The sequence below is a fragment of the Chenopodium quinoa genome, unplaced genomic scaffold (genome assembly GCF_001683475.1).
Source record: "Chenopodium quinoa cultivar QQ74 unplaced genomic scaffold, ASM168347v1, whole genome shotgun sequence".
NCBI classification, from domain to species: domain Eukaryota; kingdom Viridiplantae; phylum Streptophyta; class Magnoliopsida; order Caryophyllales; family Amaranthaceae; genus Chenopodium; species Chenopodium quinoa.
In genome coordinates, this window is record NW_018744268.1 from 231,691 (window position 1) to 251,438 (window position 19,748).

At 34.9% G+C, this 19,748-nt stretch overlaps 1 long non-coding RNA gene across 1 annotated transcript; it reads right to left on the bottom strand.

The window, feature by feature from the left end:
* Nucleotides 1-11,883: 11,883 nt before the first annotated feature.
* Nucleotides 11,884-19,341, bottom strand: LOC110694861. The gene is made up of 5 exons (XR_002505952.1): nucleotides 18,926-19,341; nucleotides 18,719-18,814; nucleotides 12,963-13,434; nucleotides 12,641-12,859; nucleotides 11,884-12,395 (listed from the first exon to the last, which is right to left on the bottom strand). It is a non-coding gene; the product is annotated as an uncharacterized LOC110694861 (long non-coding RNA).
* Between the last annotated feature and the right edge of the window lie 407 nt (nucleotides 19,342-19,748).

Below are 19,748 nucleotides of genomic sequence, written 5' to 3' on the forward strand. Positions count from 1 at the left end.
GATTGCACCAAGTCTTCTCTCCCACATTAAGGGGAGAAGTACACTTTCTAATTCTACTCCTCCTTCTACTTCAAGTAATATGCCAAGTGGTTGTGTCTTTTGTGATGTTTGTGGGTCTTATGACCATGACTCTTCTAATTGTTCAAATGCTTTTGAAAGTTGTGATGATGTTGAAAACAATGATTGTGAGCATGTGAACTTTGTTTCCAACAATAATAATGGACAAAGATTTTATGGTGCAAGGAATTTTGGGAATATGAATACTCACCAACAATGTAGTTTTGATAACTACAACAACGGTGGTTATAGGAACCAAGGAAATCAAGGTTTTTGAGGTAACTATAACAATCAAGGTTATAGTAATCAAAACCAAATCCAAGGGTATGGAAATCAAGGCTAGTCTCATGGTTTTGGTGGCCAACACCAAAATTTTGGCAACAATCAAGGCCGGGGTAATTGGAACAATAAAAATAGGGGCAATTTTCAAAACAACCAAAGGGGACCCCCACCCGGATTTGCTCCGAGACCTCAAGGCAATGGTGATAATTCTTATGCTCAACCCCATCTTCCAAGACTACCTTAGAGGAGATCATCGAGAACCAAACCAAGATATTGAACACTTACATGTCGGTGAGTGACAAAAAGTTTAATGAGATAATGACACACAACAAGATGCTTGAAACCCAAATCACTCAACTAGCCAATACCTTGAAAGATTGCGCTAGCCCTTCTTCATTACCCTCTCAAGGAGTTGATCCTTAGAAACCCGTTTATTTTATGAACACAAGGAGTGGGAAATTACTAGAAGAGAGAGTTTCTAGGATGAGTGAGGAAGATGAGAAGAGGAGTGACTCAAGGGAGGAAAATGAGAATGAGGTTTCAAGAGTTGTGATCAAGGAGGAAATTTAAGAGAAAAAGATGAGTGATAGCTCTAATGAGAAGAGTGTTGAGAAAGAGAGGAAGGAAGATGAGGATTTCAAACCGAAACTTCCATATCCCCAAAAGTTTAATAGGTATAAGTTGGATGAACAATTTGGGAGGTTTATCGAGATGCTAAGGAAAATCCATCTTTCTATTCCTTTCACCGATGTTTTGAGAGAAATGCCTAACTATTCTAAATTTATTAAGGAAATCTTGAGCGGTAAGAGAGATTACAATGTGGTTGAACCGGTGAGTTTGGGGGAGTGTTGTAGTGCCTTTATCCATAATGACTTGCCCCCAAAGATGAAAGATCCCGGAAATTTCTCCATTCCTTGTAATATTAATGAGAAATAGTTTTAAAATGCCCTTTGTGATATTGGTGCTAGTGTTAGCATCATGCCTTACTCCGTTTTCAAGAAACTCAAGTTAGGTGAGCTACTTTTAACCAAAATGACCTGTCAGTTAGCTGACCATTTTATTAAGTTCCCAAAGGGTAGAATTGAGGTTGTTCTCCTCAAAATAGGAAAATTCACTATTCCCGTTGATTTCATTGTGCTTGAGATTGCGGAAGATGAAAACATTTCTATCATCCTAGGGAGGTCATTCTTAGCAACATCGGGTGCTTTAATATATGTGAAAGGTGTCATGATTACCTTGTGTGTTGGTGATAGTAAGGCAAGTTTTAAGCTCAAGTCGATGCATGAGTCTCTATTTTATGTGCAAGGGATTATGTGCATAAACTCATTGCCTTCGAATGTGAATGATTCCATGTTTGTGTCTTCTACTAACAATATGCTTGTAGCTTGTGATAATGTTCCTAAAAGTGTTGAAAGGAAAGTTGTTAGTAAAGAAGACAAGGATCATTCAAAGCTTTAAGATAAGTTTGAGATGCCCTTTTGGTTTGATCTTTCTCTAAAGGAAGATGAAAATAGATTTTCAAGAGGTGAACTTGAGGATCTCAAGGATCCAAGGAAGAAGAAATCAAGGAAGACAAAGAGAGTTTCCAAGAAATATAAGAGGAAGATGAAGTCTAAAGAGTTTGAATCGGTTTCTATGATTCAAGATGACGTGGTCATGATGTGATTTTGCACAAGCTTTGTAATGATTTTTTCCTCTCCACCACTTTGGATAAGGTGGTTCTTTTTGAACCTCCATGATTTGGAGGAAGGGTCGAGCTTAGGACCTTAAGCAAGCGCTTCCCGGGAGGCAACCTGGATTTTCTAACCCTTTTTCTTTTGATTTCTATTTTCTTAATTTTATTTCTTTTATTTTCCTTTCTTTCACTTGTTTTCTTTTGGATTTATAGGGTGAATTCATGGAATTGGATAAATTCAAATGAGCATGAGAAATGGAAAGGTGTTTTGCGGTTTTAGATGTGATTATGTTCGATTTTATCGAATATTGATGTAAAAGGGTAAGAAATTTAAGTGAGGTAAGATAGGGAAAATTGTGATAAAATTTGAAGAAATTTTGAACTTGTTGGGTTCATTATGGTGCTATTATTATTTAGGGATGTTGAATCCACGGTAAACATGTTTTGAAATTTCCATATTTGGTGGATTCAATAGCCTCGAGATGATATTGAATGAAGAGCCCACAGGTGAACGCATAAAAGAAGAAGTAGAAGTGGAATGTCGAGTGGCGCGGGCGCACCAGGGAGGAGCGCGACTGCACGCGACACTGTCGCGAGCGCGTTGCCAGGCTGTGCGACCGCGCACCCCTGTGCCATGACCCTTTTCTTCTTCTTTTTCCTTTATTTTCCTCATTTCTGCTTCTTCCCTTTCATCATACGAACGCACCCCCTTCTCAAAACCGCACAAACTGCACAAACCCTAACCATACTCTCATCAAATTTCATCATCTAATCTTCTAAATTATTTCAAAAATCATCAAAATATTTTTTCAAAATCCATCATTTTTAACAAAAATCACACTACTTTCATCAATTTCAATCTCCAATCTCTCTCATCCATTGTTGCAGCAATTTGGGGCTTTTCATTCTTGAGGGAATTGGTGGCTAATTGTGGTTCAATCTTGCTTCTTGTCTGGTATAATCATCTTCCTTTACTCCTAATTGCATTATTATATCATATTGTTGCAAGAATTAGATTGTTTTTGGTTGTGAATAGTAGTAGTATATGTTTTGATGGTTTTGTTGATTGATATTTTTTTTTGGTTGAATATTTGTGTTGTTTGTTGATTATTATTGTCTCACATTGTTTTGTTGATTATTTTTGTAGCAAAATCGTGTGAAATTGTTGTGAATTTGAGAAGTTGAAATTTTCGAATTTTGGTAGTGAAGTGCTTAGTGTGTGATTGGTTATTTTGGTTAAGGGGTGCGAATTTGGCAATTGGAAGTATTTGTTGGTGCTATTGTGGTGCTTGTGGTGTTGCTTGAATGAATTTTGAGTTGGTATGTTTGAAGAATCATCATGTCTAAACATGTGAAGAACCTTCTTAAGAAGTGTAAAACCAACCTAACAATTAAGGAACCCACTCCTAACCCCTCTACCAAAAAACCTTGACAACCCACTCTTAAACCCAAAATAAAAATCACCAATCCAATTCAAAAAGCTCGGTATCTCAAGCTAAACCAGACCGTTCCCTCAAACCCTGTAGACACTATTTTCAACAAGATATGGTAAAATTGGACATTGATGAGGATTTAAGGGAATTGTTTGCTAATCTTCTAATGAGCTCATCATAAACCAATCCCACCGTACCTATTTTGAGTCTACATTGGAATATTTGGCCACGGTTTCGCATTGGGTGGTAGAAGGTGGTCACTACCGAGTCTCTTTTCAACTCTTGAACATTCATCTTGATATTTCTCTTGAAGAGTTCAATGCGGCTCTTGATCTTGATCCGAGGGCGGATATTTTGGACTCCGAATTCTTCTTCAATGATGTTTATGACCAAAACTCATTGTGGGATGATATTTCTGGGGGTGGTGACTTTGACACTCGGTATGCTTCGATTAGAAGGTATTCCAACCATGTATTTGAGTTCTTTATCAGCTTTTGGGGTACTCGGTAATCCTGAAGCAAGAATTGGGAAAAATGAGTCAATTAGAGCTCCAGATTCTTTGGTTTGCTACTCGGGAGGAATACCATGGTCGCTTCAACTTGGGGTTCATATTTTTGAAGTATTGTAAGAGTTTGCAAGATAGGAAGTCCGGTGAGATTCCTTGTGGAAGCAGGGTCTTGCGGCTTGCCTCCAACCTTAACCTTGGCCACTACTTGCCCTCTTATACTCCGGCGGGTAGCCCGAACACTCTCTACCTTGATATTGCACAATTGATGCAAGTGAAATTTTTGGCAAAGAAGGAAGATGATGAGGTGTTCAAGTGGCTTAGGGAGAACGAGCATTGGTGTTATCTCCCAAACCCTTCCTTGACTTCTATCCACCGTGAGGATGTGCCTAATATATGGCATGTTCCCTTAAGTCACTACCTTCCCTATGATGATGATGATGATGATGATGATGAAATGGGTGAAGGTGAAGAAGAAGAAAAAGAGCAACAACAAAAACAATAACAGCAACAACAACAAAATCCGCATCATCATCATCAACAACAACAACAACAACAACATCAAGATCAACAAGGTTACGAGTTTGCTAACCTCGATATGGATGCTCTTAGTAGGAAAATGAAGGGGATGCAAATTCATTTGGAAGGTATGTATGATCAATATTTTTCGTCGATTTATAATCAAATGAGAGCCATTTCAGAGATGCAACAAGGTATTTTTCTCCAACAACAATAAATGTATGATGCTAGTGTTAACCGTGGGGAAGTCTTTCCCGCGATTAAATATCCTTACTTTCCCACCCAACTTGGTCCTATTCCATCATAGGGGGGTGATAGGATACCTACATACCCATATTGGCAAGGACCCTCGGGGTCCAATACCGAGACTCGCTCATTCCCGATGAGCACAGTAACTATGATTACCGTGTTCCCGGTGGGAGTGATTATAGGGGTGATCCTAACTACCCCTATGTGCACCTAAATCATCAACTACCACTCGCCTTGCCCAATCAATATGCTCCCCTTGCCCCTTGGCAACAAGAAAACTTCAAGGGGCACTATGGTTGGCCACCCAGTTACATCGGGGGATGGGATCCTTATGGTCCCCCATTCGAGTTCTCCTATGATGAGGATGACAATGATAATGCCGGGCCGTGTGGTAGCTAGTTCCCCTAAATTGTGCATTGTTCCTCCATCCCTTATATTATTTGTAATTTGCTTTGTATTGAAGGGATGATGAGATGTATTCATGTTTAGCTTTGGGGAACTTGATTTTCTAAGGGGTTCGTCTCGGTTGCCAATCTTGTTGTTGGAAATTTCCTTGTCTACTTCTTGCCTTGATGATTGATATTTGCATGTCTTAGTCTTCTCTTGATGTTATTTGGTTGTTTCTTTGAGCTTTTCACCTCTATTCTTTCTTTCTTAATGATGATGTTGTTGTGATAGCTTTGATGATGATGCATGTTGTTTGCTCTCAAAAATCCAAAGCTCTAATATCCAAATCACTTTAATCCAAATCTTGTAGTTAGATGATTAGTTTCTAGTTTAGTATTTAGTTTCTTTAGATTTCTCTACTTTTCTTACTTTCTTTTTGGTAGTTTAATTTACTTTTCGCTTTGTAGTTTCCTTTTGTTTAGTTTAGTTTACTTTTAATTTGTTTTGAAGTTACTAACCGTTTTCTTTGTTTATAGCTCTATTTTCTATTCTTCTTCTTAATTGGCTTTGTTGATGATGCTATTGATTCTTGGAGCTTAATGAGGGCTCTAGACTTTTCGCCTCATTTTTTTTAGTATTGCTTAGAAGCCCAGTGAGATCATTCTTATTTGTTTTATTTTATTTTATTTTCTTTTAATGGATGGATATATTAGGATTAGTGTAGGAAAAGTTGAACGGTTCAAGAATGTAATGCTTGTAACACCTTAGAGTGTTTGGGGTCATTGACGTTGTTGTCGAATGACCACTTGTTTGAAGATTGGGAATTACTTGTTCTAATTGCATCTTAAATCCTTTATTTATTTTCCTACTTTTCCTCTATCTTTGTTTTCCTATTTTTATTTTATTTTCTTTATTTTTCCCTTAATTTTATTTCTTTGTGATTTTTGTTTGAATAAAGTTTTTGAGGCTTTCTTTTTTCTTTTTGTTGACTTTCTTGTGAATTGGACTATATACCAACGGAATTTTGCTTTTGAATGAAAAACTTCCTAATTGGTAGTGGTATGCACGATTTTAGAATATGCTTGGTTGATTCTAGGATAGCGTATGCTAGGGTAGCATGTCTAAGAACTAGGGGGATCATGAATCTCGATTCTACTTGTTTGTGGCATGCTTGGTAGTTGCTTTCTATGGTCGATTTGACACCTTTAGTGAGTTTTTTGCTACATCCATGTGAGTTTTACATATTTTTCTAGCCTTTTACACTTGCTTGCATGAGCGGCATAGATCCTTGACTATTGCAAACCTAATCTTGAATCTTGACTCATAATTCTCAAACACAGACATCTTTTCGGGGTGGTAATTTTTCTTTTTCTAGGTTAATCTTCTTTATTTTAGGTTTTGGGTCCACATTAGCCTACTTACTAACCATTTGATCCTTTTCCCTTCTTTTCAAGCCACATCTTTATAACTTTGAGCCTTTTATTTATTTTTGTTCCATTTTTGGTTTTTGTGAAGCAAATGATCATATTCTTGTAGTTTGTGGTATTTGAGTTTGGAAGTTGGTTTTATTTGTAATCAAGCTTGTATTGTGCATATCTTGTGAATAATGACAAGTGAATAACTGAAAAAGCCGTCCAAAGTTTAAAAAGGCATGGACATTCAAATGCAAAGTTGTAAAAGCCGTCCATAGTTAAAGAGGCAAGGACGACGAATAAAGTAAAAAATGATTTTTTTTAAAAAAAAAGAAAAGCAATTTAAACGCTTTGGAAAAAATTTCATAAAAAGAAATTTTTTTTGAGAAAATTTCAAAAATATTTTGATGTGATTCTTTTCCCCTTTTCAAGCATTGGGGAGAATGCTTCCTTTAAGTTTGGGGGAGAAAGCGTTTACGCTTTTTGTATATATGATTGTAGTTATAGCTTTTAATAAGTTTGGGGGTGTTAGTTTGTTTTATTTGGCGATTAATTGGTTATGAGGAGAAGGTTTGATCACCCTTTTGCTTCACTATTTAGGAATACAACCAAATTCTAAATTTTAAGTCTACCCTCACCTTTTTTTCCCTTACGTTACAACCATTGTGAAGGACCTTTTGACCTAGAGGTTGAGTAACATATCAAGGGAGGGCATTATGAGTTAAAGCCTAAAGAGAGGGAATGCAAAGTCAAGACGTCGAGTAGCCTAAAATATGTTCTTTTCCGGCTCCTTCAAAGAGCTATTATGATGCTCACTAGAGGAAAATTGAGGCTATAGGGAGAACACGATAAGATCAAATGGGATGAAGGTGGATTGTGAGAACTAGTTCTCTACGCTTAGCATATTCTATTTTTGAATCAACCTTGGCTATCTTGGAATGTGCATACCCCTATTCGCTTAAGAAAATTGTTTATTCATTTGAAGTGTAGTCATTTTATAAAGTTCAATTCGTAAAGGTTTTGATTTTGCTTTTCTTTCTTTTTATTTTACTTTTTGTGGTTTGCCTCATGTATGTTGTTGGAGAGTTATAGGTTAAGCTCTTAGGAAACCTTTACGAGACCTCACTCGTCCTCATAGGTGACTTTGGGGTTTAAAGGGCTTGTTGTAGCTAAAAACAACCGTGATTCCTATGTTAGTGAGTCTTAGTGTATGTTCCCATCTTATGTCTTTCCTTTTCCTTTTTGAATAAGTCTTTCATCCTTATTTTTGTTTGCTTGGTTTCGCTCGAGGACGAGCAAAATTTTAGCTTGGGGCAATTTGATGAGTGTCATTTATGGGCATTGATGCTTTTAAGGTGAAATTCATGCTAATTTATAGATTATTTCATTAGTTTTTCCTTAGTTTTACTCTTTATTTCCTTAGTTTGCATTTTCTTAGTTGATTTTCTATTTTCATGCATTTCTTGGTTTTTCTTGTGTTTTTCCCTTTTATTTGTTTGTTTTCTTTCATTTTTCAGGTTAAGGTCGTTATCCACTTATTCGCGAGACCCCTTCCCGAGTTTGGCAGTGATTAGGATGCCTAGTGTTCTCTATTTGAAGCTCAAGCATGGAGAAGTGCAAGTTCCATTTTACTTTAGGCCGTGCATTCAAGCCTTGGGGGCACAAATTCTCTTGTTGAACCCACCATCGTGGTGATTTTGGGTCTGCCATGTCCCGTGTTTATCTAGAGCATCAAGTGGAGCACACGAGGAGCATCAAAGTGAGAGTGAAGGGGGGATGCCCTGTTCCCAGACTTGAGCGTGCGCAAATATGGCGCGACCGTGCGGCCTAGTGGCGCAGGCGCGCCGCCTTCTCTCCTTATTCCTTACCCATTTTTGCGTGGTCGTGCTCCCTCTTGAAGATGGGCGCGCTTGTACGGGTCTATTTTAGACGATCTTACTAATTTCTCTTTGTTAGTTTTACTATTTATAGTCTTTCCTTCTATTTTTAGTGAGAGAATTGAAGAAGAATTCAATGAGAAGGTAATTAGAGATAGTTTTAGAGAGAGAAACTCTAGGTTGTAGAGAGAGAATTTCATGGTTGATGATTGATGATTCTAAGCGCAATTTCTATTGATTTCACCAAAGTTTGTAAGAATTTCTTTTACTTTAATGCAATCTGTATCTTTTGATTTCAATTGTATTGTTGATTGTTCAAGTTTGATTGATTTGTGATTAATTTAGTTTGATTAATATGATGATGATGAACTTGTTGTTTAGCTTAGTTTTGATCTTGATTTCCATGGATTTTGTGAGTAATTTTCTTGATAGGGGAATGGTGAAGCATATATGAGTAATGGATTGATGCTAATTGGGGGAAATTGATGGAGTTGATGTTGTGATTAAAATTGGTTGATTGATTATGTGCCTGTGTGTGATAGATTGAAGAGTAGCTAACTTTGATTGTTGCACTAGATTGCATTGTAAGTTCACATTGATACGAACAATTGTTTTGTGGCTTGCATTTGTCGATTGAGTTGGTTTGTGAAGTTCCTAGCTAGAGTATCTCGTAGTTGACGCTAATTTGACCTCTAGGAGAATATACATAACAAGGAAAAAGCCTTTGGGCAACAACAGAATTCTTCGTCTAAGCCTCAATTGTCGTCGCCCAAAGCCTTGTGCAACGACTAGGAAGTCGTCGTGGGCTCGTCGGCCAAGGATCGACGTTGTTACGGTTTTGGATGACGATTATATATTGCGTTGCCCATATATAGGTTATGGCGACGATTACATGCGTTGCACATAATACTATTTTGACTACGACCTTTGATTTTGTTGCCTATAATAAGTACCTTTATGTGCAACGACTGTGTGCTTCGTCGCCATAAGTATTGTTTGGACGAAGATTTATATTGTTGCTTAATTACCTTTGGGCTACGAAAGAGTGATAATCGTCGCCAAAAAAAGCTGAATGCAGTTTGTTACAATAATATGGGCAACAATATTATTGTCACCCAAAACAATTTATGGCAACGAACTATCGTTTATGTTGCCCAAATATACAATGTTGCGCCAAATATAATAGATAGGGGCAACAATATTGTTGTCACCCAATGCAATTTTGGGCAACTAAATTACATCTATGTTGCCCATATTATCAATGTTACGCTAATTTCAAATTCTAATTGTAATGTGTACTACTTTATGGTTACTATAAGATGATTTAGGGAAAAATGATATTTATTTTATTGTCCTATCGTTCTTACACCTAAATTTCTCCTACCTGTTTTACGTGACAAAAAATTTACTTCACAATAAAAATACTTGTACCCTGGTCTTGTATAATTACATTACAAACATAACTAATATGACAACTTTAAGAATTTTCATATAGCAATCATATTATAAATTAATTGTTTCTCAAACATAAGGAAAAAGCCTTTGGGAAAATACATGGAAAAATTATAAACGTAGTTAAACTCTATCTAATATTCATGAATATCGCTATTATATCCAAAATGCACAGGATGTTCTCGATTTGTTAAGGAAAAACATCATGCTCCCTTGTTCTTGTAAGGTAATAAGACTAAAATAGGCATCAATACTTACAAAAAAATGTTACTAAAATATCTAATTACATGGAGAAAATTCAAGTTCATCTCGGTGATAAACTTGGTTAGTTTATCATATGACATTTCTGTAATAATATTACATCGGTTTTCGCAAACATCCAATAAAAAACGAGATCAGGGGCCCACATTTGTCAGCTGCCATGTAAAAGCAAAATAACGGTAAAACATCCGTTTCCCCAACGTTAACCCCAAAACCATAGCCATCTCAAGGTGAATTAACTAAACAATTCCTCAAAATAAAAAAAAATAACTAAACAGTTAAAAATAAAAATGTCTGAAAGTTAGAGAAAGTCACCCACTTTTCTATCCTTTCAACCCTCCATGGCTCCATGGCTAGAGTAGCCTACATTCCCATTAGTAGAGAGGATATCAAAGTTCCAAACAATGTATTTGGTTATCAAAATAAAATTTCCCCAAATTTAAAAATAAACTAAAGGAGAAAACTAGCAGGAATAATGTATAATCATACCGCCACCTCCATTATCCTACACAAGTTTCCCACCAACACACTCCCTATCATCACCATTTAAAACAATTCATAGTTTCATACAATTACCAACATAGTCATATAATAATACTATATACTATAACAATGAACACACCCAGAAAGACACAACTACCATCCCCAATCACACTTTACGAATCGACGACAAACTTAGACCAAGGATTTTCCTAATTCGGAAAGTCAATTAACTAATTCGTGGAAAAATAGTTCAAAAAAACAGAGCAAAGCGTGCAATGAAGAGAGTTTCCTGAAGCAATCGAGCATTGAAGAGGCCTGAATTCACGGATATTACTTGGAAAAACTGACACAAGTTAACTATGGTTAACCTTAGGGACATAACGTCGTTTGATATTGGGTCAACATGCAAAATTCTGAGTGACCAGCTATTTACCAAAGCACCACTGACTTACGATATGAAAGACAAATCTATCTTGAGATAAACGCGCCAGGTTTATCACTGAGATTAACCTGGGCTTGCTCAATTACATGTGAACAGAAGACTAGAGATAAAATCAGTGCATAGTATTAGTAAGACTTGATTAAAGCCCGAAAAGAAAGAAGAAGAATATTACCTCATTTCCTCAAACATTTTTAGCATATCTTCTCTTAGTTTCTTTTCACGTTCAACGACTTCCTTATTCATTCGAGAAAATTCTACTTTGAGCTCCTCATTTGATGCTTTTAGTTGTTCATTCGATGCTCTAAGCTCTTCATTTGATGCACTAAGTGTGTGAAATTAAGTAACGAGTTGAACCCTTTCCATATCATCTCCTTAGGCTCTAACTTTTGTAGGTGGTTGAGCTCCAGGACCAAGTCCTCTCACATATCCATATTTAGGTTTATCACTTTCATATAAGCATCTTTTACACTGAGTGTGACCTCACCATGTTCTTCAATTTTAGTTTCAGGGAAGCCTTTTGAGTTCTTCATAGTTCATTTCATCATTTGGCTCCCAAGTAGTATTCCCATCCTTTTTCTTATGCTTATTCAATTAATTAAGCCTAAAAAATTATTGCATCATTTTTCAAAGAACATAGTGCTTATATATAGTTTCAAATAAAAGCATTATCAGGACTTTTCTAATGGAACACAAACAATATACAAAACAATTTGTTTTATGCTAATTTCAGTCCTAATGTAAGCACATATGCAAAATTAGAGTAGAAAATTTGGATAGTACTCCAATCAACTTGTTCTCAATAATAACTAGATTAGAAACAAGCAATCAAGCACTACTCGACCACTCCTATCCATGAAACATAAATGCATAGTGAAATAACGTCATCATTTGTACAAAAATATAAGACTTGTTGCCAAGCGGGGGAAAATCAGTGTGGAACACTAGCTATTAAAACAATTCTTTTGCAGTCATCTTAATGTCTAGTTTTGTACTACTGTCTCATGATTCTAAGTAGTGGAACCCAATTTTATATAACCATCAGACTAATTTTCATCAAATCTTAAAGGCCTAGCTAGCCAATCCCACCAATATGCAACATCAATTATGGAAGCATTTTTTTTATGCAACACTTTGATGCATAACAAAATCTGATGCTCTGACTGTGTTAAATGCAGTCCAAAAGAAATCGCGGAGAGTCCCTCCTTAAAAAAAATATTCATTGCTCTTTGTTAAAAAATAATTGAATAAACATTCTTTTTGGTCTTCTCATATAATCTCACGTAGATGGGATCTTGTTGTTGTACTTCTGCATGTTCGGATGGCTCTTCATCTTGAGTGGAGAAATTTGGTGGCTCATTAAGCTGCATATGAAAAATAAATGAATATCCAAATGAATAATTTGTAATTGATATAGTTTTGTAATTGAAAAGCCAAAAAACCACACTAGTTCAAAGAATATTCGTGCTGCAGACTTTGCTCCATTGGACGGTGTTTAAGTCAACTTTACTTTATTTGCTGTGTTTACTTTGCTAATGGCCTATAATTTGAACAAGTTAGTCAATGTAACATAATTGCAACGATATTGAATAAAAAGGGGGCACATTACCTCTTGTTTTGGGGAACTCCAATTCTTGTAAAAAAACAATCCCATTATGTCGGATCAATAGTTGGAGGTCTATTGTCTCTAGCCTCTGCCTTAGTTTTACCTCTATAGTATTTTTTTCTTTAGTCTTAACCTCCAATGCCTATATAGGATAGAGCATTGAAAGCTCAATGCATCAATGACGTACGCACCACCAACCTTTTCAGGTAAATTGTATTTTCCCTAGTAAATCATCATTTCAAATACAGCACACCAAACATATAGTTAGTAAACTGATCTAATAATATAAACTTTAACAATTATGTTTTATAAAACTCAAACTCACCAAAATCTTGTCATACAAACTTTTCTTTGCAGAAGAATCAATTTTAGCCCAATTTCTACCAATTTTTTTTTTTGAAAAAAAATCATAAATCACATAGATGTGCTATTTAAGACATGTTTGTTAGATAAGTGAAATTAATTTTGGCAAGCTTAGACATACAATGCATCTAAAGGACAAAACTCTTCGACCCAATTGCTACAATCGCATATGAACTCATTTGCCTTTTCACCAACCACATGTCGAAGCTCATCCATGAAGGTTATTGTAATTTTTTTTGTCTAGATTTTTTTCCCTTTTATAAGCATATTTTAAGCCCCTTGTAGGAACACGCCTCTTATGATCAGGACATTTTTTCCAAAGCTCAGCTTGGTCAATCCTTCACTGCTTATGATAAGTTAACCTTTGTGGTGGTTGTTGAATCTCATTTTCTTGTTGATTTTTCTCCGATGATGTTGGTATGATTGACATTTTGCTACAAAAAAATTCATGTCAAATGTATTCAACGTAAATAAGTTAATAAATTAATTCTAGAAGAAATCATTTGAATAAGAAAAGATAGGTAATTAAAAATTAGTATACTTACCTGTTTTGGATAATATATTTAAAAACAATATCAATATGTATACACATATTTAAATAAACAAAAGACAAATATATCAGTATTAACACTATAATCATGAATATTATTAATCAATTTATAGTGAATAATGAAAAACAAAATAAATAATAATAAAAAAAACAATAAGCAGTTGTTTAGATAGTTTCAACTTATATAGTTTATTCCCTCTTAGGGCTTTGCTTAAAAAAAACAAGAAAAAAAAATGTTTAAATAGCTTTAACTATATAAATGAAATTATTGGATCTTCATATTTATGACCTGCAATGCCTTCAAGCTTCCAATCAACTCTTAAGTCACTGTAAATCAGCCATAATGATACTAATTAATCATTAAAATAATAATTGTATAGAAGCAAAATTCTACTTACAACTATATATATCTTATAAATTAATACCAGTTTTAATGCACCAACTAACTTATTCAGTAGAATTATCACTTTCATATTCATCGTCTTCAAGATCGCCATCAAGCGCATGCAAAGTAGATTCCATATCAGAGATCTCGACTCCTCCTTATCTTCATCCTTAATAAAATCATTTCCTTGGTTGATGTCAGCGTTTACAACTTCAAATTAAACATCATTTCTAACTAAATTAATGTCTTCATCATCTCTATCTTCATAGTTAGTTATAAGTGGTGCCACATGATCCCATAATGATTCATTTTCATGAGTATCTTTATCATTAGGGAAATCAAAGAAGTTTCTTGGATTTTCCTTGATTACATATCTCTAATTTGGTTCATTATGAGCGGTTACATAGAAAACTTTCTTATTTTAAGAAGCTAAAGCAAATGACTCATTACTTTTTAACTTTTGAGTGACATTGATAAGCACTGCTTCTAAATTGTCTCTTTTAATCCCTCTCCTCTCACTAAACACATCAAACCACTTGCGTTTAAACAGAAAAACTTTGGGACTTTTTCGATTTTTTAAGGCACCATACTCTAACACAATAACCTCCTATAAAATCCCATAAAAAAGAATTTCTCCACTTTTATCACCGCTTTTTACAACTACACCAATATTTTGAGTTTTACGATTTCTTTGCCTTTTTTTAGAGTGAAATCTAAACCCATTAATGAAATATCCATCAAAAGTCACAACACGTTTCACAGGTCCTCGTGCTAAACACAATAACTCTTCTGTAATATATCCGTTCATCCCCATCTATCCAAAGCTTAACAATGTGTTATTCACATGTAATAAGAAAACAATAAAGAAAAGGGGAAAAAATAATAGGAAAAAAGAAGTATGCGCTTACTTACCCTATATTTAAACCACTTGCAAAAGTCAATCTTTGGAAGACTTCGATCATTTTCATACTCACTAATCATAGAAATTAAAGTATTAATTAGTATACTGTATATATATTTTTTTACATCACTTGAATTAACTTACTCTAGAAAAGGTTGTGCTTCATCACAATTTTTTAAAACATATATTTGAGCTTCATTCCATTCATCAAAATTCAGCTGCCTTAGATTTGTCTTCCCTAAAGACTTGCCCATTATAGAGAAAACCGACATGCTATGGGGTTGTTGATGGTCAATGTCGTCATTTCTATCTAGAGGGTTAAATTGTGCCTTAATATTAGATATATTTCTAGAGTAAAATGTCAGACATTCCATTTTAATGTAACCATTAGCAATTGAAGCTTTGGGGTGAGCTTTGTTTCGAACATATGATTTAAATGTCCTCATTGCCCTTTAAGAAAGTATAGTTATAATGTATGTATTTATTTATGTAGGTAATTAAAAACTACCATTACTAGTTACTTACCTTTCAAAGCGATATATCCACCGATAATGCACAGGGCCAACCATCCTAGCTTTAGTGGCTAAGTTCATTGGAAGATGTATCATCACATAAAAAAATGCATGAACAAATGTACGTTCTATCTTGCACAAGGTGACTGTAATGTTTGATTCCATTTGCTTTAAGTCGGAAATATTCACAGTTTTCGAGCATAATTGCTTAAAAAATAAACTAACATCCCTCAAAGGTTCCAAAACCTTCTCATCTATGACACCCTTAAAGGCAGGCGTGATCAAATCTTGCATGAAAACTTGGTAATCATGAGTTTTCATTCCCATGATTTTTCAATCTTGCAAAGAAGTACACCGCGATATATTTGAAGCATAAGCATCTGGAAAAGCCAGTTTAGACAGAAAGGTAACTATTTTCCTCTGTTCATTCAAAGTTAGGTTATAAGATGCCGGAGGGATTTTTCACATTTTATCTCCTAAAGATGTTACACGTAGCTAACTATGCATCTTCATACCATCTAAGTCCAATCGAGCATTTAAGGTGTCTTTGTTCTTTCCTGATAAATCAAGTAGTGTGCCTAATATGCTTTCACTTAAATTTTTTCAGTATGCATAACATCTAAGTTATGTCGCACTAAAAGATTCCTCCAATATGGCAATTGAAAGAAACAACTTTCCTTCTTTCACTGATGCACGATGTATTGTTCGCCTTTTTTTTCGTTATTTAGTAACACCTTTTCCAAACTCCACATTGAATAGCCACTTAATTTTTCTAAAACATCATGTCCTGTAAGTGGAGTAGGAGAAGGACCCCGTTCGACTTTCCCACCAAATGCACTCCTATTACGTCTCCATTTTTTATCTGGCTCTAAAACACTCAATTATCCATATAATAGTATTTGCGCCCATGTTTTAACCAAAATTATTGTATATCTTTATGACAATTAGGACATGCAAGTTTCCCTTTAGTGCTCCAAACAAAAAGATTAGCATAAGCTGGAAAGTCACTAATAGTCCACATCAACACTGCTCGCATATTAAAAGTGTGCTTGGCATGAGCATCAAAAGTTTTTACTCCTATCTCCCACAATTCTTTTAGTTCATCAATTAAAGGTTGCAAAAAATACATCTATATCATTCCTCGGAGATTTAAGACTAGGAATTAGAAAAGATAAGATCATGTTATCACTTTTCATGCACATCAAAGGAGGTAAATTATATGGCACTAACATTACTGGCCAAATGTTATATCTGCTACTCATGTTAGCCCCAAGATTAAATCCATCACTTGCTAAACCCAAGCGTATATTACGAGCATCAGCAACAAATTCTTGATATATAGGTTATCCAAAGACTTCCATGCTTTTAAATCAGCTGGGTGCCTCAAAACCTCATCATTTGGGCATTCATCTTTATTTCATTGCATATGCTTTGCTAATTTTGAGGACACAAACATTCTTTGCAACCTTGGAATAAAAGGAAAATGACGTAAAACTAATTGAGGAATTTGAGTTTTTATTCCAGCAACACCTTCGTCACCTTCATCCCCCGAAGATACATCACCACCTTCATCCCCCGAAGATACATCACCACCTTGCACAACTTTGTCCTTCCATCTAGGAGCCAAGCATTTAGGGAATTTTTCTTCATTTGAAAACTCCTTCTGGAACAAAATGCAATGGTTTACACAAGCATCAATCTTTATATTATCTAATCCTAGTGCTTTTGTATATTTTTTTGATTCATAAGAATTTGCAGGAAACTTTTTATCATGATTAAATTTCCTATGCAATGCACTCAATCATATTGAAAAAGACTTATCACTCCACTTATTACTAACTTGATGTGTAGTAATGTGACAAGAAACTCCAATCTCTTGATTGTCTTGCACCCTGGATACAACTTGGCCTCTATATCTTCAAGTAACGTCATGAACTCCTTATTAGGGGTTTAATCATTGCAACTACTAGAACCAAACTCCATGGTGTTACCACTATCAATGGGAACTTCAGAAGTTGTAGTATTATTATTCCATGCATTTGTTGCATCAAAAACCAATGGAGCCATGTCATCAAAAGGCATTTCATCCTCTTTGTCATATGAGACCTCCATCGCGTCCTCATCATTTTCATTATTACCATCTTGTTTATCATTTTCTCAGTGACTCACCCATGGACTATAACTACTGTCTAGACTATATACTAGTAAGTGACATTGTATAGTTTTCCGATCTTGGGCCATCATTAATCGGCAGTTCAAACATGGACATTTTAACAATGTACTGTCATTTTTTTCTTTGAAAGCAAATTCTAAAAACTCATCAACCACTTCTTTATACTCTGTTTTTTTCCTATCCTTTATACCATTGTGGTTCATCAAAGTTCGATCTCTATTCATTCTTGAAATGAAAATAAAAGAAAACCTTTAACAAATTGAATGTAAGAAAATTAAATGGTTAAGTACATAGCTAATCAATTATATGATTATGTCAGATAAGTGTTATGGATCACCATAGTCCGATCCCCTAACTGGATTATTACCCATGTTTATCCAAACAATCAAATTAAAATTAATGAAAGCTTTTTGAAGCAGAATTAATGAACAACCTAAAAGGACATTTGTGGGGCACCATATATGCAAATTATACCTTTGATAACCATTAATAAGGGGGCTAAAAATCAACATAAACAATTAGGACCAAATCAAAGGACACAATTCAACCGTCTTTCCCATATAACCGATGTCAACCGATACAGAAAACCACCCACATTACACGAACGAGAGTGCATTTCAAACAGAGCATTAAAATCAAGTCTCCTCAACTTTTTTGTACCAAATAAGAGCACATAAACTGAACTTACAAACTCACTGTCAAGCAATCCAAGGTTATCCTTTTACAATATGATCCTAACAACTTTACTTTCATTCGACACCGCATCAAACCCATTATGGTTTTAATTTCTAGAAACATATGATTTTAAGAATGTAAGCTATAATTTTCCATTCTACAATCTTGACAATATTTCCTGAACAATACAACATAATTTCTAGATTCCTTATTATGTTGCAATTGTGAAAAGCGTGAATATGAATTTGCCAATTTGAGAATACCAAAATTTATACCTTTGATAACCTTTAAAAAGGTGGCTAAAAATCAACATAAACAATTAAATCCAAAATAATTCACCGAATTATGGTTTTAAAATCAATGAAAATTTTGTATACAATACATCATTATTAATCTACAAAACCAATAATACAAGGATAATTCACAGAAATTAAAAATTTTAAACAATAATTCAACAGATAACAAATAATTAGTAGTAATAAAAAAGATAACTACAGTAAAGAGAGAGGATGAGTAACCGACCTGCTACCTCATCGCTGTCAATGCGTCAACCTTAAATTCGCTGTCACCGCTGCCTCACCACCGTCAATTGCCTTGAATCCAAACCGCTCGTCACCGCTACCTCACATACATATTAAATAAGTTAGGGTTTATGGCTGAATTAACGGATGAATTAGCTAAAGAAATACTGAGTTTTAAAAAGCAATGCAAAAATAATGGAAGAACTACCTCTTCAATAGCGCTTTCGGTTTAATCAAAGCAAAGAGAAGAGAAATTGGGGATTTTTTTATAACGAATGAGAAGGGAAAATTGTTTGATCGTGGGTAAAGGGTTAGTTCTTTTAGCAATACTAATTTTTATTTTTTACTTTTTATTTATTTATTTAATTTTTTTAGGGGAAGCAGTACTGAAATTTTTGCATCAATAGTCTTATGAGTTTTTTTGGGGGAATTTCAATGAAAGCGGTATTTATTCCGCCAAATTTTTAGTGGGATTTGGGAAACCAAATAAAATACCACTCAACTTTTTTTTTAATAAAAATATACAACGAATTAAGTTATTTGTCTCCCTACTATTGTAATAGGCAACCAAGTTATATTTCGTGGCCCAAAAAAATAATAAAGAGCAACACATCCCCTGTTTCGTTGCCTATATATTTGTATAGGGCAAAAAAGAAATAACTTGTTTCCCATAATTTTATTTTGGGCGACACATTAAATCTCATCGCATAAAATATCAACAATGTGCAACGCAAGGAAGTTTCGTTGCCCTTACTAAATGCACCCGTCGCCCAAAAAGCTTTTTCTTGTAGTGATAGCTTATCATACTCTTTTGATTGCATTATTGATTTTCCCTCGCAATACTCGCCTTAGTCATTTCCAATCCTGATTAGTTGTATCCATTGTAATTATATGTGGATCCTAAACCCTATTGTCTGATATATTTGAATTCATCTAGTTTGTTTAGTTGTCTTAGAGTACACACACCTCTATTTCACCCTTTTCAAAATAGCTTAACTCTAGCAATAGTAACCACCTCCCATTCCTAGTGG